This window comes from Mus pahari, chromosome 18 (assembly GCF_900095145.1).
Source record: "Mus pahari chromosome 18, PAHARI_EIJ_v1.1, whole genome shotgun sequence".
NCBI lineage: Eukaryota > Metazoa > Chordata > Mammalia > Rodentia > Muridae > Mus > Mus pahari.
In genome coordinates this window covers 41201953-41223064 of record NC_034607.1, presented here as the reverse complement: position 1 = coordinate 41223064, position 21112 = coordinate 41201953, and the positions used below count along the sequence as shown (strand labels likewise).

Here is a 21112-nt window from a genome sequence, read left to right as displayed (position 1 = left end):
CAGTGTGGCCAGGTGTGACCAGAACAGTAAGTAATGTGACCGGACAATTCGCAGGGGGTTCTGGGTTCATGTTATTTTCCTTGTAAATTGGAAGTTTCTGTTATACTAATAAAGTTGGCTACCTTCCTTGTTTTTTTTTTTTTTTTAAGGAAAAAAGAATGGGCTGGAGAGATGGCTCAGCAGTTAAGAGCCCTGACTGTTCTTCCTAAGGTCCTGAGTTCAAATCCCAGCAACCACATGGTAGCTCACAACCATCCGTAATGAGATCTGATGCCCTCTTCTGGGGTGTCTGAAGATAGCTACAGTGTACCTACATATAATAAATAAATCTTTTTAAAAAATTGTTAATAGACGTAGGAGTACCCAGACCACTGTAGGCAGCACCATTCCCGACCTGAGAGTAAGCCAGCAGGCTGCACTCCTCCATGGCTCTTGCCTCACGTTCCTACCCTTAGTTCCCTCAGCAACAGACTGTGATCTGGAAGTTAGAGCCAAATAAACCCCTTTCTCCCATAAATTGCTTTGAGGCATGGTGTTTGTCACAGCAATCAAAAGGCAACTAGAGCAACTACCTTAGGTAGGGTCATCTCACCTCTTGGAGCCTTGGTTTCCTCATTTTAAAAACTGGCCTAAGAGTGTCTTTCTCACAAACACACTAAAGTAAGCCATAGTCTATAGAACACATATAGTAGTGTCAGGCACACCGTCAGCCATGCTCACAAATGTTAGTGTTTTTTAAAGACCTCCAATGACAACAGTTTCCTTCCTGATGTTGTAGTTCTTTCCTCCAAAGGAAACACTTGTTAGAAAGGTCTGCTAATGAATTATGAGGGTGCTGCGATCATCACTAAAATCCGACTGTTCTTCCCCTCAGTCACGCTCTGTAGTCAGATGGGCCTCTCCTGTTGGGAGTCTCCATCTGATCCCTTCACTTCTGGACAAGCCAAGAGGGCCTGGTCTACGGAGAAAGAGTCTGTCCACAATGCAGGCTCTTTCTCTTGGGAACTGTGTGACACTGAGCCAGTGCCACTCGCACTCAGCCTCGGGTTTTCTCTCATCTGTCACACAGAGGGTCAGGTCAAGTCAACTACGTGGTCTCTGTCAGCCCTCCTCAGGTTCCCATGCTCATGGTGCAAGAAAGAAACACTCGCCAAAGACCAAATCATGTTCTGACCTCATGGATCTGCATAAGAAAAGAAACCCGCTCATCACGGCTGACACACGGGTGACATGTTCAGAGCCTCCAAGTGAAAACCCGGTCAAATGAAAATTTAACAATAGGCGTTCTTGAAAAACCTTCTAAATATAAACACAATTTTCCTGGGAGGGCAGAGGATTTCCTGAAGGGTTCTTCTGTGGAAACCAACAAGTCTCAATAATAAAGGGTGTTTGGATTGACTTTGTGTATATGAGTGTGTGTGTGTGTGTGTGTGTGTGTGTGTGTGTGTGTGTGTGAAGCAATGTCAAACTCTAAGGTACTCTAAACTGTGTCAGGGTATGCCCTCCAGGTTTCCTTCCACTATTTCTCAAAAGTTCCCTCCTTTCTTTTCTTCTGCTTTAAGATGAGCCCAACTTAGCCGGGCGGTGGTGACACATGCCTATAATCCCAGCACTTGGGAGGCAGAAACAGGCAGATTTCTGAGTTCGAGGCCAGCCTGATCTACAGAGTGAGTTCCAGGACAGCCAAGGCTACACAGAGAAACCTTGTCTCAAAAAAAAGATGAGCCCAGCGTGACACCAGCACCTTTTCCACACACCGGAATCCTGGTCAACCCTTGCATGTTCTGGCCTGTGTTCCTAGCTCACAACCTAGACTGAGCAATTCTCTCCCTACTGAGCCTTCACAGTCACCCTTAATGTCCAGCCTCCTATTTCCAGCTGCTGTGGGCTCACTCTGCAGACGACTTTGAGACCACCTACTTCTCCTCAAAATTCCCAATCCTCAACTTACCATTCTTGCCCATTTCTCCTTTCCTGTACAAAAACTTGAGATGACCCATCTCCTCTTCCTCCCCTAGACCTTAAACCTGCCTCCAGTCCCGCTAACCTGAACTCCTCCATCAGCGAGACCCCTCTGACACGCCCCACTGCCATTTCCATTCTTGCTTCCCTGTGGGGAAGCTGCCTCTAACAGTCCTCCTTGGTCAATTACTCTGCACCTATACTGGTTACTGCGTGGCAGGGCAGGAGTCGCTGCTGTCTTCTGACTTCCTGAGCCTGGCAAGCACAGTAATACCAACTACCCATTAGTTTCCAAGCCTCTGTTAAATGCCAGGTCGTGGGATAGAGTCCTTATTTCTGCAGGATGGACATGGATCGCCACTTCCACTTCCAGACTGAAGAACCCAAAGTTCCGTTCTTTGGTTTGTTTGTTCGTTTTATCAAGACAGGGTTTCTCTGTGTAGCCCTGGCTGTCCTGGAACTCATTTTGGAGACCAGGCTGGCCTCNAACTCAGAAATCCACCTGCCTCTGCCTCAACAGAATCACCATGTGGCAGAACAAATACCCAAGGCAATGAGCCAAGCTTACCTGAGTCCTGAGCTCCGTGTGATCATTTTCTTTACCCTCCTAGATAATAGAAGCCGAGCTAATAGGAATCTCCTACCAGGCCTCTTATGGACACAGTTCACGTTTCCCATTGCAAGACTTTTGAACACATTGGTCTCTGGATGCAGTAACATTCTCCTAGTCTCACTCTGCAAAAATAACAACCCTCTCTACCTATACCACCAGCCCCTAACAATGGGATGTTCCTAACACAGCAGAAATTGGCATGGTTCTCTCTCCTTTGAACATGGATGGCACTTGGCCTTTCCAGATCCACCCCCCACGCCCCAGCAACATACCACTAGCTGCCAGAAACCATCCTTCTTACACCATAGCGACGAGAAGAACACCTTCCCTATACTCTACAAAATCTTGCTGCCTTGAGCCAGCATTCTAAGATCACTCAGGAAGAATGACACTAAAAGAACACAAGTCAAAAAAACACACAGACTCATCCTGCCTCTGCCAATGCCCTAAAGAATTTGTGATGAGCGTGATGACTGTTGTTCTAGTTTCATTTCTGATTCTGTTTTAAAATACCCTGACTGCCCTCCCACACACACACCCAGAAAAAAATTTAGGGGAAAAAGGGTTTATCTTAAGTTCACAAATCCAGGTTAGAATGCCTCACTGCAATGAAGTCACAGTGGCAGGAATTTGAAGCGACATGTTACATCACATCCAAACTCAAAAGCAGAGAGAAATGAATGCGTGCATGTCACTTCCTGGTGGTACTCAGCTAGGGGTTTCTTCACTCACACAGTTCAGCACTCTCTGCGTAGTGAATGGTGCCACCCACAGTAGGCTAGGTCTTTCCAAGTCAATTAACCTAAGACAATCCCCCATAGGCATACCTAGAGACCAACCCAGTGGAGATAATCCTTCACTGTTATTCTTCCCCCATCCCTGACTTCCCCCCCACCCCCCCCCATAAAGGATTGTGTTTAGGGGTTTGGGGTGGGGGTTGTTTTGTTTTTTTAAGTTTTAAGAAACCATAGTAAAGCTCAAGAAAATCCATGTTATTTTTCATAATTAAAGCTCTTCAAGAAAGAAAAGAGGTGAGCGTCCTGCTCTTGGAAGGACTCGGAGCCAGGTTAAATGGCTCTGTGTCAGAAGAGTCTGGAGGATCCCTGGGCTGGAGGAGAGACAAGGCTGCTACAGTAGATGACAGTCTTCCTAGGACTCCTCCAAGTGGGCACCTCCCTCCTGGTATGAGGTGCCCCCTGAGGATGACTGCTATAACACCGGGAAGCATTTGCAGAAGTCTCGCCCCGACGCACACGCCATCCATTCCCAAGCACCCGTCTATCCTAACCTAAAAGTTGTGCAAGAACAAAAAGCAGAAAAAGCCAGTGACTTCATTCTCTGATCATAAAAGTCTGTGTGGTTGTCAAACTTTCCAAAACTGCCCAAAGCTGTCCTAATATTTAGACAATCTAGGCAGCAATTATTGTGCATGATTTACTGTGTTCAGTTACACAACCCTATCTCAAGAAAGAAAGAAAGAGAAAAAAAAAAAGCTATTCAAGACTTTAGACGCCTCAGTTTATCTGCAAGTGATCCTGATAATATATAATGAACCAAGAAGCACAATTAACTCAATTCTAGATAACAAAGATCCATTTTAAAATGCTGGCTGGAACCCTCTGTAACTGCAGGTGTTTATGAGTAAATATTAGGAGAGAATGATGAAGTAACAAGGGAATCACGGTTTATGTTCTGTAATGTTCTTAACAAGTTCTAGGACAGGAGATAAAACAAGGAATGAGTAACACACTGGAGCCAAAGAAGACAAGTGTGTTCTCTTCTTCCAGTCAGCGGCTGTCATCGCATTCATACACTTGCTACGGCTATCTTTATTAACTGTGTCATCCCGACTTTGGACCGGGGGTAGTGGCTATTAATTTACAGTCTTTGAAAGCATTATCTCTGCCTCATAGTATCTATGAGACAATAACCATCTACTATAGATAAATATCACATGATATTCTTGAAAGGGTGAGGACCAGGGACTGAATCCAGGACCTCGAACACACTAAGCAGTCATTCTCTCCCCGAGCTACAAGCTTCTCTAGAGAAAAAAAAAACAGCATCAGGAAGCCTACGCAGCTGGCGCGGTTTCACTGCAAACAAACATGGTTGTCACCTACACATGATTTAAAAACTGCCTCCCATACAGATCAAAACAAGACACGGGCGGAGAGACCTACGATCTCGAGGTGAGTCAGAAAAAGTAGTGGGGGAAAGCCAGCTTTCCTCCCACGCGCATGCTCGGCCAGTGAGGGGAGTCACGTGACTGCGTCTGCCACTTGGCCCCACTAAAGCATTCTTTTTTATTAGCAGTCCCTAAAACGGTGCTCCAAAAGGATCTGTGACAAAAGGACACAAAAATCGCAGGGACGTATGAAGCCACAGCGAGCCACCCGGTTGCCATCATCCCTGGTTCCTTGGTGGGAACAAGAAGCAGCAGCGCTCCGAGGCCGTGTAAGCTCTGTAAGAGCCACGCAGTGTGGTTCCAATTCTAGGCATTTTAAAACAAAACTCTATTGGTGCTTTACAAAAATGTCGAGGAAACTAGCATTGCACTAAACACTATTTTGTTAGCTGGGCGTGAAAGTACAGATATTTACTCCTAGCTCTTGGAAGGGAAGCAGGTAGATCCCGGTGACTTGTGAGCTCAAAGCCAGCCTAGTCTATACGGTGAGTTACAGGACGATGTAGTAAATGAGACCCTCTCTTTTAAGGCAGTGGTGGTGCATGCCTTTGATCCTTGTATTCAAAGGCAGAGTCCTTTCTCCTCTCCCTCCTTTATGTAGGTTACAGGGATTGAAGTCAATCAGCACGTAATTATACACTGGTTGCCTTTACCTAGCCATCCTGCCAGCCTGTATTTGTAAAATACAGGCCCTTCACTATCTTGCTCAGCTCAGCCAAACTTCTTAGCTTCCATGATCACCTGCCACAGCCTCTCGAGTCTCTGGAACTCCAGGCACACACCAGTTTACCTAGATTAAAAAAAGAAACACCCTAAACTCTGTCTCCCCGTGATTTAAGTGAAATATACTTCACTCGGTTAAAGATTAAAAAGTAAATGTGTGCTCTGGACATATAGTCAGTCATCCCTTATAGTCAAAGGAGATTGGCCCAGGACCCACTGCACATAACTAATCCCTCAGATCCTTAGAGTAAATGTAAAAAGTGGGCCAAAATGGCAAGATGGGGGCTCTCAAAGGTCTGTCACTCTTCTTTGAGAATGTGTAAGAGCTAACAACTGCCTGGCTCGGGATTCAGATCAAAGCCTGTTGCTTTGTAGGTACTAGCTTCTTCAGTCACCTGAACTAGATGATGGCTATGCGATTCCTCAGTCACCGTGCTAACAGTAGGAACTACAGTGATTCCCGCTTACCAACGAGGAAGCTAAGACAGAGAGTGCACGCGGCCAGTAAGTACAGAGACAAACATGAGTGAACACTTGCCCTTAGTTACAACACTATTTGGTTATTTGGCCTTTCAAAGGGAAACCAGCTACTCCTGTGGCAGGTCTGCAACGTCATTGGTCTCACTAATTGGGGGTCCCAAGTATTAAGGGTAAAAGGAACTTGATCTCCAGGCATCTCTTTCCCTGGACAACCCTCATCTGCAAGATTCCAGTTCTTTTCTAAGTAGAACTTGATCCAAACTCAGAAGACACAGCACTTGACAGTGCTACCAAGGGGCTTAAACTGGACTGCCAAAAAATATTACTGTCAGTAGTGAACAGCCCTCCTGCTTGGTTCTGCTGCCTCTCAATGCCTGAAGACAATATATATGACCCTGTCAATTATAGAAAACTGATAATATTGCAAATGATTCATGACCATAAAGATGCAAACCAGTGGTATCTAGGAAACCCAAGTTGTTGCTGCCCTGTGGGTTGAACCACTTTGCATTTATGTGTAAATATGCTCCACCATTTCTTTGAACCAGTTCTGGCATCTCTCTGGTTCCCACATTTAAACACATGCTAATCAAATCTCAGGCACACGTTCCTTTTTTAATCCATATGAGTTGGGATTGTACCCTCTCTTTTAAAGTTACCCTTCAACATGGATGTCTGAGATGAGAACCTAGGAATCAAGAAGGAACTCATTCATAGCAACATTGCAATGTCATGGTTTCAATTCGGACACCTTCCTTGAAGGGCCACTTTGTCTGAATGTAAGGCAAAAATTGTGACATTATCTTAGGATTCAGTTTGAGGTGGCACAAACGTATTAAATTCTGTTCCTCTTAAACACAATGTTTTAAGAAGAAACCAAAACATTTGAGAGAAATTGTATAACATATTGCCTTGGAAACAAAACAACAAAAAGACATGTGACTGCAGTGTTATTTTGTTTACTCTAAACCCCGCATGGATAATTATCTTCCTGTTGTAAAAACAATAAACAACAGGATCTGTGCTGTAGCTTCCCAGAGGGGAGTACACATCACTGGCTATGTGATCTCTGCAGTAGGTGGAGGATGAGGAGGGAAGCCCCGAAAGGGTGTGTATGTGCCTTTAAATTTGGGGGGGGATGGGTGAAATGCTGTGCACACGCCTGTTACTCACATCAGCCGCTAACATCCATCCAATGTGAGCTTCAAGGACAGAAAATTGCCCCTGAAAACTAAAAATGCCTAGGCTGTGTTCAACCTCGGCCCCTTACCTCAAGGTCCATCACCCCAGGCTGTAATCTCATCATTGGCTCATCACCTCAGAGCCAAAGAGTCAACTCCCTATAATTTGCATCTTGGATTCCTGGGGCTCTCTAGGACCCCAGGATGGTAGTCATACATGGAGACCACCCATCTTCAATCAGGTCTCACCTGACTCCCTAGAGTGTGAAGCAAAACCCTTCAGTGGGTGCAGTATCACAGTAAATAGAGGAACAGAAGTCAATAACTCAAAGAGGGTCGAGAGTGTATGGATGGGGAGGGGAGGGTGGAGCCTCGCTGCTAGCCGAGAGGCAGGCTGTGGACCACTGGTGGCTCCTGAGGGTGTGGGGAGGAGGCAGTCCGTTTTCTCCAGGGATCAGCCCCTGAGAGGTTGCCCAGGCTCAGACAGACAATACTGAGTAGTCTCCATGTCTTGTTTGCTTTTTAGAGCACGTGAAGTTGGTAGGATGATGCTGGGTGTGCATAGGAGAGAAGTTGGAAGGGACGAAATTAGGGGAGTAGACTTGATCATGTAGACTTGACTATGTGTATTTATAACATTCTCAGGTATTAAAAAAATATTATTTAAAAGTTAAAAGTGCTTATCTTTCATTAACTATTAATAAGAAGTCTGTGGTTTTCCTATGGCTGTTTTAATCAATTTCCAGTGACTGGTTGACTTTTTTTTTTTTAAGATTTTATTTATTTATTATATGTAAGTATACGGTAGCTGTCTTCAGACACTCCAGAAGAGGGAGTCAGATCTCATTAAGGATGGCTGTGAGCCACCATGTGGTTGCTGGGATTTGAACTCTGCACCTTTGGAAGAGCAGTCAGGTGCTCTTATCCGCTGAGCCATCTCACCAGCCCCCTAGTTGACTTTAAAACAACCAAAATGTATGCTGTCACAGTCCTTGCAGTTTAAAAATTTGAAATTCATCCTAACGGTATGGAATCACCACCCTGGCAGTGCCACAAGGACTATAGTCTCTCCAATGGCTCTTAGAGGGAATCCCTTCCCAGGCTTTCCTGGGTACAGTGGCTGCTAGCGTAGGTTAGCTGGTGGCTGCGACACTCCAGTCTCTGTTTCCCCTCTTCCATTACCTTCATCCCTGTGCTGCCATCAAATCTTCCTCTGCCCCTTACAATGTGCGGTGCAACTCGGGATTCATCTACATAATCCAGGAAGACGTCACCACGACAAGATCCTTGGCTGACCCATATCTGCCAAGTCCCGGCCACCCCAGGCGTCATCCGCAGGTTCTAGGGATTAGGACTCGCCATGTATTGAGGTAAACATGTCTGACACAAACAGAACCATAGAATTCTCCATAAAACATGGCTAGAGGCATTCTAGAGTCGTGACGGTATGTGGATGTGACACAGTCCCAACCTTCACTTCCTAAAGCAACTATTCGGAATAACAGCCCTGTATCCAGGATCCTCACCCAGCAGTTGCTGGGAGCTCTTGGGATTCCCCAGCTTATGGAGGACAAGCTGAAGCTAGTTTGGGGGAGTCCATTTCGTCACCAAGCAGATGGCCTATCAGCTTTTCCAACTCCTTCCGCTTCCCTGAGGAAGAAACACTGAGGGGAAGCTGCCTCGCAAACTATAAAAATCCTCAGCCCCTTGACCCAGCATGCTAACAGGCAGGCTCCAACTGATGTGACTCAATTGGGAACCATAGCCAAGGACACCGACCCTGACCCTAGACCACAGTCAATGAGGAACTTCCTCTCCTTTCTACCAACATTCTCACGTTTTTATCCCTTTCTTCCCTTTTTGCTAGTCTCCTTCAAACTACCTTCAGTCAATAACCCTTCTTCCTCAATCTATACCCCCAGCAGACACTCATCACCTCAGCTGCAGGAAGAGTAAGGGATGGCAGCTTTTGTCCCGCATTGCCTCAAACATAGCCAACAACAGTCTGTCCATCCTGCATCCCTCCCATGTAAGACCTTCCCCTCCATTGCCAAATGCTGTTATCTAGCCCCCTCCCCCAGAGTCTGGACTCCTTCTGCACTAGGCTTCCGCCAACCCATTCCCACCCCAACAGCACCCTAAAGGCATCAGTCTGATTCTCTACCCTGAGAGCTGAGTCTCGATTCCCCCATAGAATATATGCAAACCGAATTCAATTATCCATATGCATAAGGTGTATCTGTTAGACGTTGCTGCAGTCAACTGGCTGATGAAAGGCAGCTCGGGCTCACAGTGAGAGAATCTATCATGTCTATCATGTCAAACGAAGTGTGGCAGCAGGAGTACGAGGCTGCTGGGCACATCTGGACAGATAAGAAAGCAGAAAGAGGACAGGAAATGGGACCAGGCTATACATTTCAAGGCCCACCCCCAACAACCGACACCTTAGGGTTTACTTCTTGAAGGTCCTATAACCTCTGCGAACAGTACTGCCTGCTGGGGAATCAAGAACTCAAACACACGAGCTTCCAGGGGACTTTTTATACCCAGACCACCAAAAAAAACAAGTATAAAATGCAAACCTAATGAACTCAACAGGCTCAGAAGACACGATGAGAAACCCATTCATTCAAAAAAAAACACCGGCTGAATACCAGTCATGCACCGGGCACGGGGCACACACTTCAAGGACGCCTTTTGTGCTTGACTTGCTTAACCAGATAGATGAAAAGTCTCTCAGAAAGCCAGGAATTAGCATGTCATTCCTTCTTGGCAGAAAAAGCTAGAGATGCATGGGGGAAGAAGAGGCCATCAGAGGCCAGACAGGCTAAAAGTACAAAAAGAACAGAGAGTACAGACCTCTTCCCTTAGTTTCCAGAAAATAAAGGAGAGCAGTTGGGAAAAAAAGACGTAAATGACACTCCTGGTGTGCCCTGGAAAGTCACATGGAACCCAGCCATCCCTGTGCGTCTGCATCCACGCCCTTCATATGTCCAGACCTGCTCCAGTAGGAACCTGGAACCTTGAGAGAAAGACGGGTACCTTGAGGTACTTAACCCCAAAGAAGAATGCAAGCTCCTAGAGAAAGTCCTGGATGTTGGTGAAGACAGCCACAGACGCTTGCTTGGTTAACTAAATCAGTATTGCTCAACCCCGGGAGGGTGGGAAGATCTGATCCTCCCCGCCCCCCGACCCCCCAACTGGAATCCCCAGTGACAATCTGAGGCTCATTTTCCCACAGAAACCTCGCCAGGCATGGCAGCTGAGCTCCAACAAGGACAAACACCATCTGTAGTCTGCACAGATCCTGGGAGACGGGAAGATGAAAACAGGCTGGCTCTGAGTCTGAATGAACCCTGCCTTGGGTTTGTGCATCCGTAAAACGTGGGGATCCACCTAAAACCCTGGTGGGGCGGCGAGCTCAGCAAAAGGCCTGGCACAGTTAGGGCTGAGTCTATGACATCATGTTTCAGGAGAAGACTCTGTAACAGGCCACCAGACAACAGAGTTCTGTCAAGTACACCACTTGTTCAAACACAGGGGACCTTCTGCATTCCAGATGATAACAACTGAGCCTTTCCACATTTTAAATAATAGCAATAATTATATCCATGCTAGTTTAACAAAACAGAACAACTTTTCCAAAATGTAAGACCACTTATAACCAATATCTATATACTACTTTTTTTTTCCTGGTATAGGGTCTCACTCTGTAGCCCAGGATGGCCCTTAGGACTCAGATCTTCCAGGGCACTGGGACTGCAGGTGTGAATCGCCATATCCCGTCTTCTATAGCACTTTTCTATCAAGACATTTGAAAGTGTATCTCCCGTGTTATGATCCCCCCGTAGGGGAAAACACGTATAGAATTTTGCCAGACTTTTTATAGAGAAAGGTAGAGTCCAGAGACCTCAGAGAGTCCCGCTCTTCTCCTCACTCTGTTGTTCCACCAAATTGGGGCAAATTGTTAGCTCTGCCCATATGTGCATGGTGTGGTACAAGCGACCTACCGGCGGCCACACCACCAAAGGAGAGTGATCTCTCATCCTCAGTGGCCATCAACTGCTAATAGCACCTACAATGGTGGGGGGAAGGGAGGGGGAGGGGAGGGGTGGGGGAGGGAGCTCTTCCTCCTTCATGCTGGAATTTTGACTGGCTTCAGCATCCCAGAAGACATGAAGTATTAAGTGGTGCCTCTCTCAACTGACAAACGCCAGGACTCTGAGCTGTGCCCAGAGCCACCCTCCTCTATGGCACACCTCACAGCATGTGCTCTCTGTAAGTGACATCCTTGCTGGAGACCTCTGTGGAATGGCCTGAGAAGTTAAACTCATTAAAAATATACAGAAATTCCTTCATAATCCTAAATGTACCCCCTAAGGGGGGAAAAAAAAAAGACCTAAAGCAAATGTCTTGGAAAATTCTTCAGGGCTCTTTTGGCAATCTGTGATCCAATGCTCTGACCTAAATTCTGTGTTAAAGAGGAGGATGACCTTTAGATAAGAGTTCTGTAATGATTTCCCCAAAGACTTAACAATCAAATCTAAATCATCTTTCTTGTCGTTGTTGGGTTTTGGGGGGAGAGGTGTGTCAGGACAGGTTTTCTCTGTGTTGTTTTTTCCCTGGCTGTTGGAGAACCCGGCTGTTAAGGTCGCAGTCCACCATGTTAGGATAGCTCTCTCCAAGCTCAGTGCAAAATGGAGAATTCCCTCTTTCTCTTCATGACCCTGTCTGGAGTTAAGCATAGAAGCTTTATCTGAAGACCCTGTGCAGAGCTCTCTGCAAACACTGTACAACTCCACACACAAGCCCTGCTCTGGCTCCCCCACCCTCGTGATAATTAGGTACTTCGCTATAACCAATCAGCCCTTTCCATCCATACCCCTAAGAGCTCTCATATACCCTACCCATCACTGGGACAACCAAGAGCGATGCCTCACTGAAGCTGTCTCCAGAGGCTCTTCCATGGTACTCACAGCTGTCTGACCCCTGCTTGAAGCTTCTGTCCACCCTCATGGTCCACTGGCCAATGACTCTCCTAGGAGAAGGGAGACCCACACCTGGCTGTCCTGGAACTCACCTGGCTAGTCTGAAGGTCAGAGATCCACCTTCCTCTGCCTCTCAAATGCTGGGATAAAAGCTGTAAGGCAACTCTGCATCAAGGATTCTTTAGAAGTCTGTACATATGACATTTTTTTAGTTCTTAAAATGTAACCTTTCCATCTCAAGTCAAGTATGACCAGAGCCTGAAAAAAAATCTAAGAATCTGAGGCAGGAGCATCAGGAATTGAAACCCAAGACATCCTGGAAATAACAAAGCAGATACAACCTGGTCTACACAACAAAACTAAAGCAAACCAAATAAAAGTCAAAATAAAAAAATTTTTTTAAAGTGCCAGCAAGATGGCTCAATGGGTGACATGCCTGCCATCAAGCCTGATCCCCGAATCCAATCCCAGGACACACAAGGTGGGAAGAAAGGCCAACTCCCTCGGGTTACCCCTGATCTATCCACGCATGCCACGGCAAAGCACGACACACACAATTAATCGGTTAAGTGGTTAGTTAATTAAATCTAGACCGCAAATAAGAGGAAAAAGGCCATTCAGATGGCTCAGTGAGTAAAGGCGGCCTGCTGCCAAGACAAGAGGCCTGGGTCTGATCCGAGGGACCCACATAATAGGAGGAGAAAACCGACCCCCTTGGGTTGTCTGCCCCCAATCTCCACGGGCTTGTCAAGGCAGGTGCCCCATTCCCCAACCCCAACCCTCACAAAGAAACTAAAAAAAAAAAAAACCCTCAACTTACAAAAGCAAGGCTTCTGTATAACTAAAGTTATATAGAAAGCGAGTGAGATTAGGAAAAGATACTCACTCTTCTGGTTCGTTTATCAAATGAAAATTAAATTGAGAGTCCTCCCTATGGCTATTAGGATGGACAAAACCCAGCTGGTACTATCAAATGCTGGCAAAGATGTAGCGCAAAACTATTCTAACTTCTTGCTGATGAGACCTTAAAATGGTAGAGCCACACTGAAAGCCAGTTTCAGTATCTTAAAGGGAAAATATCTATCTATGCTGTAACCACATCGTCCAGCTGTCACACCAGCTCTGGTATGCCCCCAAACCAGATGAAAAATTATATCACACAAAAACCTAAGCAAAATATTGTAGTATCTCAATTTATAATCCTCAAAACTTAGAGGCAAACAGAAGCCCTTAAGTCAGGGACCAGATAAATTATAAAACAGTATATATGGAGTGAAATGGAGTATTTATTTCACGCTAAAGAGGCATGAGCCACCAAGGTATGAGAAGCTGTAGAGGAGCCATACTGGTGTGAAAAAGCCAATCTTACAAAGGTGCATCAGGCAGGATCCCAACTATGTGACATGCTGGAGAAAAACAAAACTGTCGTGCCGGGATCCACGGTTGCCAGGGGTTACATGAGAGGAAGGAATGACTGGGCAGCCAACAAGACTCAGGGCAGGGCAACAGTTCTGTGGACTATACAGTGGACATCCCTGTCGTGTATACATTTGTCAAAAGCCACAGCAAGCACTCAAAAAGGGAGCCCTTTTGTATGATTTGTTCATAACGGATATGAGGGGCTACTGATGCGTCTCCGTAGGTTCAGAAATGGCAATGAGTGTCCCACTCTGGATTGATGAGGGGAAGAGCTACAGGAGAGTGGGAACTAAGATGCTAATGAGGACTCTATTTTCTGCCCAATTTTGTTTTCAACAAAATAAATTTTTAAAATGAAAAATAGGGCAGCGACACAGTTCTTGCTGGGCAAGCCTCGTGACCTGCGTTCAACACCCAAAAAGACCCACATAAAAGTTAAATGAGAAAACCAACTTCTGAAAGTTGTTCTCTGACCCATACATGCATGCATGCACATGCATACACACACACACACACACACACACACACACACACACACACACACAGGCAGGAGAACTGATAATAAATAATGAATAAAGTGAATAAAAAATTTAAAGAGAATAAATCAAATAACAAAAGAATTTTGCTTTTCTACCAAACTATCTTCTCATACTGAGACTAAAACAAAACAAAACAAAACAAAACAAAAAAAAAAACAAAAAACTGGAGTTTTTAACATATGTATTTTAAAGTAATTCTTCGAATTTGGGTCTTTTCACAATTTCAGCTCTATTTTCTAACTCTGTGGCCTTTACATGATATTGCAACATTTGGATGCTGCATCAAAAGTAACATGCAAATGCTAAGAGAGGGTAGCATGCTGTGTGCATCAGAAAATACTGAACAGGCGGAGCTCAATGGGCAAAGGTGCCTGCTGCCCAACCTGATCACACTAAGTTCAGAACCAAGACACACATGGTATAGAGAGATCCAATGCCCGTAGGTTGTCCTCTGACCTCCCCCATGCACCAAGGAACACATATCCCCATGTCCACAATAAATAATTTAAGTAATTTTCAAATTCAGAATAAAATGGATATAGCCGTTACTGTGATAACTGGTTATTTAAATAAAACACACACGCACATATATGCGCACACACATGCACACTACATTTCTACTTAAAGACAAACAGACATTTTTAGAGGAACTAATGTCTCTGCGACACTCTAGCAAGGCATCTGTGTATTAATTTATATGACAGAAAGAAAAAGAGCAAGACACATTTTTTAAAAAAGACATGGCACTGGAGAGATGACTCTGTGGTTACCTCATTAGCTGGTTTTCCCAGGTTCAATTCCCAACACCCATATCGTGGCTCACAACCTCAAGCACTGCACACACATGGTGCACGTACATACATGCAGGCAAAACACCTATACTCATACAATTTTAAAAACCGTTAAAGACACGTTCATGGGGGGAGACAGTCTGCTCCAAAGAAGGAAAATTACAACTCCCTCAGTTCGTTCTACAAAACGTCCTGGTCTTAAATACCTAGGCCATTGCTTTCCTAAATACACGTCTAATAAAAGGATGTATCGTTGCAGAAACTCTTAGCTTCCAAACACCTGATGTGTTCCTCCAGAACCCTTCATGACTGAGGCAGCGTGACCCCATGTTATAGCCCTGCAGGGGCACATGCCCCCTCTGTTCTCGCTCAACCTAAACCTCCTAATGTTGACAAGAAAGAGTTCTCCCTTGACGGTGTCTGGCATGTTCTAGACAAACGCTAGCACCTCAGTCTTAAACTAATTGAGAAGGTGAGTAATGATTTTCTCCTCATCATTTTCCTGTGACATCTTGTATCCCAAGATGTGCACATCACAGAGGGCTCCCAAAGCTTCAGTGTGCATCCATGAGTTGGGTACCTGCAAAATGAGGGCCCTTAGATGAGCCCATTAAGGAGTTCTGATTGGCAGGCCTGTGACAGGGAGCCAAAGTCTACATTTGGTGTTTAACCCCTACAAGGGTTCTGATTCGGGGCATCTTCATAAACATAGCTTTGAAGAATATGGAGGTAAACGCTTTGAAAATCTTCCATGTGCAGGAACAATTACACGAACTACAAATACAGGAAGAAACACAACCCCCGTTTGCAGATATATTTTCAGGATAGAAAATGGTTCATTTGGTCTCTGTGAGCATGCAATATAAAGTGTGCCTAACGTACATGGCTGTACCTGTTCCCTCATAGAGCTGAGAACACTGGCCCATCCTACTGGGCTTATACTATGCAGACTCATCCTTAGGCAGAAATGGGGGAAAGAGGAAAAAAACACAAGAATCTAATGCCTGAGGTCTCCTGCCATCTAACAGCAATGACCACAGTAAGAGCTAGACAGGTGGGGAAAGAGCCTTAGTCCCTGGTTGCCAGCCTCTATGAAGCCCTGAAGAAAGTCACTGAAAATGGGCATGATGAGACTCAACCCACCCCTCCTGTTCCTAGACCTACATCACTTTTCCTTTTCCTCCTCCTCCTCCTCCTCCTCCTCCTCCTCCTCCTCTTCTTTTTTTTTTTCTGGGATTGGGGTAAGGTGGGGGAACAGCAGGTGAGAATGGAATGTGGAAAGCGAACACAGAACCCTTTGCAAGCTAAACACAGGAACCTCTGCCCCCAGAACAGTGAAATGCCCCCACCCCCGGAATGTTAAATCTCCACCATTGTTGATGGTGGTATTTGTTTTGTTTTGTTTGCTGTTTGTTGTTGTTCTTTAGGGTTGTTGTTTTTTTTTAATGTATATATGGGGGAGGGGATTTGCACGTGGGTGTAGTGCCCATGAAGAGGGCATTAGATTTTTTTCCCCCTGGAACTAGAGTTCCAGGAAGTTGTGATCTGTCTGACCTGGGTGTTGGGAACTAAACTCAGGTCAGGTCCTTTGCAGAAGCAGGACACATTGTTGACCTTTGGGCCGTCTCTCCAGCCTCTGTTATCTGGTTATTTTGAGACTAAATCTCACTGTACCATCCAAGCTAGCCAGAAACATACTATCTAGCCAAACGGTTCGCCAACTGGCAATCCTTCTGCCTCAACTTCCTCAACAACTGGGATTACAAGTGTGTGCCACCATGGAAGATAAGAGAATTCACATCTCTATAAACCCCTCAGCTCAGCCCAGCTGGTGCCACTGGCCCAAGGCCCATCAGAAAGATGAGGCTAATGGCGTATGGCTTGTAGTCAAGCAATCCATATTGGAGGGAGGGAGGGAGGGAGAGGGAGAGAGGAAGGAAGGAAGGAAGGAAGGAAGGAAGGAAGGAAGGAAGGAAGGAAGGAAGGAAGGAAATGTTATCATCCTGTAACCCTCTAACACTGAAATGCAGACACTTTAGCCTGCTGCACAGGGAAACCTGCTACAATTCACATTCTCCTGTAGGAAAGGGGGCTGTTTAATGACACAATCCCAGTATCCGTTGATTTAAATGAATTTCATCTGGTTTTCCACTCAGAAACCAATGCAGCTTGCAGCGCTTATTAATCACAGAACCCTCACTGAGGGTCTATTGTATACACAGCGCTGCCGGGCAGCCCCACTTCCTAACGGATAAAAAAGTAAAACAAGAGTACAGTGGCTGCCTTGAGTTAAGTTACTTATCGTCTGCATTATTTCACTTCCAATTACTACGAAATCTTGGACTCGCTCAACCTTTCCACTGTCACAAGGAGGGAGACGGGGATCCCCTGAGAGAAGGATTGCCTTTGTTTTGTTTTGTTTTTTTGTTGTTTTTTTGCTTTGAGAATAAAGCAAATCGCCAGGGGTGAGGAGAGACTGACGGAAGAGCTAGACATTTTTGCTTCATTTCAAACTGCAGGTGTCGCAGAGTCAGTGAGCTCAGTGTGTGGCACAAAGACCAAAGCAGAGGACCCTCGGACACTGGGTGGATCTTATGCATCCTATTTCTCAAGACAAATGTTACTGAGACAACCCAGAAAAGAACATCCACAGAATAACCATAGAAGTCTTACTATCCGCATCCAGTTCTCTGTATCTTGCTCTGGCATGCAGGGTAGTCATGAATCTCAGGGTTGGTTGGCTTGTTTGTTTCTCTTGAACATGCAATGAGTGAATGACGCTGGAGCCAGTTTGCAGAATATTTCCGAACCGTTTAACACACTTACCAGTACTCCTACCGGTACTCACTCTTACCAGTACTACGTTCTTTTTGGGTTTGGGGGCCAAATGATTTATCACTGGTGTTTAATAATTTGACATTAAAAAAAAATGCCATGCAACAATCTCTACTAATTTGGCATTAAAAAATGAAAAAAAGATGAAATAGATTTGCATTATCTTCTTTTGTGTCACATAACTTTCACTAACAATACTTCAACAGCCCAGGCTGCTCTACTCCAGCATCTTGCTATTAGAGTTCTCCTGACCCAGATGTCCCCCTCCCAGATCCTGTCCTAGCATACAAGTGCCATAAGTCACTTCCCTAGAGAAACATCACTGACTGCGCTCCCCCGTCAATCAAGAATACTACCCCGTCTGGATACCACTACACGGGTCTGGTAAAGTGTAACCAATGAACCCATACTTTTACCTACTCATCCCATAGAAACTTACATTTGCAGGCTCTGAGGATAGAACAACAACTCTGGGAAGACACCGCCCATCGTGAGCATATACTCGATCAGGGAATCCCAACACACAAGGGGTCACAATATAACATCAAATGTGTCAAGAGAGAAGGGACTGTGTGGTTGACGCTCATAGCAGGGACTTGAATGAAGTTCAGGAAGAGATGGTTCTGTCCCCCTCTGGCAGGTTGGGGAATTGTCTAAGGACTCACTTGGTCTACAGAGGCTGAAGTATGCCCACTGCTGCATCCCCAAAGCCAATGACTGGTCTAGATGAAGCCATGTACGGCAGCCAATTTCAAAGGCTTTAAAACCATGGTTTAGAAGATGCCAACTTTAACCATTCATTTGCTGCAGTGTATAAATGGCACACATATGGCACACAGACAAAGCATGCAGATAGCCTTCTTATTAAAAACACTACATGCAGAGTCATGAAGAACTGACAACCGTCTTAGAACTGCTGAATTGTGCCGTCTTAGAACTGCACAATGTTCCATGTCTACAAATGTTCCATTTTCCCTACTCCTCTGTTTTGCTGGAAAGTTTAGACTTTCCTCTGGTGCCTCTACCTCCTGTCTCTTGTGCAAGGATCCCCCCCTTGAGTCGTCTCCAAAAACCTCTGAAGATTTTCTGTGCAGTCCCTTGCTTCTCACTTGTGACTAGCAAGGGATCAATCGCATGGCCGCAGGACAGCTGACCTCACCTACTTCAGATGACAACATCTCCCTGCACTCCCTCACCCCATGCACTGGCCAAATTCATCTTTTATCTGGCCCAGCAGAATCAAGAGCATATACTTAAGAACCAGCCCATCCATCTTCTAATTTACAAAACACAACATTTCGCAAACTGTTTACTGACATCCGTGCCAACGATATTACTCAAATGCAGTGAGAAAAAAAAAAAAAAAAGCCACAGGGAATAGGGGAGTTGGCCAAGAGCAGTATTCGGGAATCTAAAATTACAGGGGGAAAATCATACAACATTCATTTTACTTAGTCCCAAATCTCTATCAGATGATGTCGAGCAGAAAGATTCTAAAATTGGCAGGGAGAAAGGAAAAGTCCTCTTAGAGGCTGGGCTATGCCAGGGCAGTCTTAGAGAGGGAGGGAGGGGGGGGAACTGGATAAGGTGTGTGCCCCTGAATAGCCGGCATAGGCAATATTGTCTGGCGAGCCAGAATAAGCACAGAGAGAGAAAGCAAAGCAAATGGAGATGATTGTCAAAAGGTGAGAATAAGCAAAGAGAGGAGAAAGCCCAAACCCCACAGGGTGTTCTGAGGACTTTAGTTCTAACCAGCTAAGTTTCACTTGCCAGTCACTGTAATTCTATGCAACTCAATTAGCATGAGCGCTATGGCAACCCAAGGGGCCTGGCTACACACACACACACACACACACACACACACACACACACACACACAAATAACAGAGAAAAGCCTGCTGTCCCGGAGCTCGGAGCTCGATGCTGATCAAGCAGCAGAGATGCCCTACCCTGTGAAGAGCCAAGCAAAGGAAAGTCACAGCCCTTGGAAATAACACAGGGCGAGCAGAGATTGTCCCCCCAAAAGATGTTAAGTAGCGTGCGTGCAGGATCCAGGAGAGACCAGGAGGGGGCAGCACGGAGCACACCAGAGCAACTAAGAGCCACTGATTATAAATGAGAGTTAAGCATTCTCCACGTGCTTTCCAGGCAGCATCTCCCACAGCCCTCCAGCAACCTCGGGATGATAGACCATTCAACTTATTTGGCTGCATAGAGTTAACCTGGCCTTGCTCCGGTTCTCAGAGGTCAGGCAGTAAGGAAGCATGAAGGTCAAGGTCTGAGCCCTGTTGTTTAACTCTGAAGACAGAATGGAGCCACACAGCCTAATTCAGGCAAAGCAACTGAGAGTGGGCACTGAACAGCCAGCACAGTGAGGCTGGAGAGGGGAGAGAGAGCTCTGAGTAGCACTGCTGTTGTATGGCCACATGATCTGTACACATTCCCGGTGTATGGAACTGTAGGTGCCTGGAGTGCTCGGTCCATATTCAGCAAAGGAAAATACCTACATCATATACACCTCCTGCGTCCTGTTCCACAGGTTCCCGGGTGGTATGACACCAACAGATTACATATTGCTCTCTCTACACTAAAATGGCAAAAGCCATTATTAGTAAAACATGCATTTAAGCAAAATAAGACCATAGTCTCTCCCTCTCTCTAATGTAAATCAGCATGCTTAATCGCCACATCAGGGAACTTCTGAAAGCACAGCACTAACGGACAGCCATTAGATAGGTGTCTTCCTGACTCTGTGTGTCCCGCTTGTTTTATAATTAAAAATAGAATGTGTGGGGCTGGAGAGAAGGCTCGGCAGTTAAGAGTGCCTGCCTACTACGGTTGCCAAGGACACAGGCCCAGTTCTCGGCAGCAGCCTCAGGCCGTTAAGACAACCACCTGCAGCCCCAGTTCTAAGGTGTCTGATGCCCTCTTCTGGCCTTCACAGATGCCCGCGTCCAAGTAGTTCACATCAATTCATGAAGACATACATGAATACACATAAACTAGTTAATCAACAAACAAATAGATACTTTAAATGGGATCTTTAATAGAAAACACACATACATATACACACTCATAAGAGCTAAAGTGCTTAAAGCTTAAAACTACAAGAAATAATCCTTGGGGCCAGAGGGACAGCTTGGCCAGTAAAGACGTGTTCTAAACTGCCTGGCAGTCTGCGTTTCAATCCCTAGAGCCCATACGGTGGAGAGAGAACCAAGCTGTCCTCTGACCTCCATACCTGCACTGTGGCACACACACACACACACACACACAGACACACACACACACACACATACACGCACACACACAGACACACACACATACACGCACACACACAGACACACACACACAGACACACACACACACATACACGCGCACACACACACACAC

The 21112-nt window shown here is 45.6% G+C and overlaps 1 protein-coding gene across 5 annotated transcripts in view; it reads right to left on the bottom strand.

The window, feature by feature from the left end:
• Ltbp1 (latent transforming growth factor beta binding protein 1) overlaps positions 1 to 21112 on the bottom strand; it is a 381029-nt gene that overhangs the window by 348943 nt on the left and 10974 nt on the right. The gene's annotated exons all lie outside the window — the stretch shown is intronic.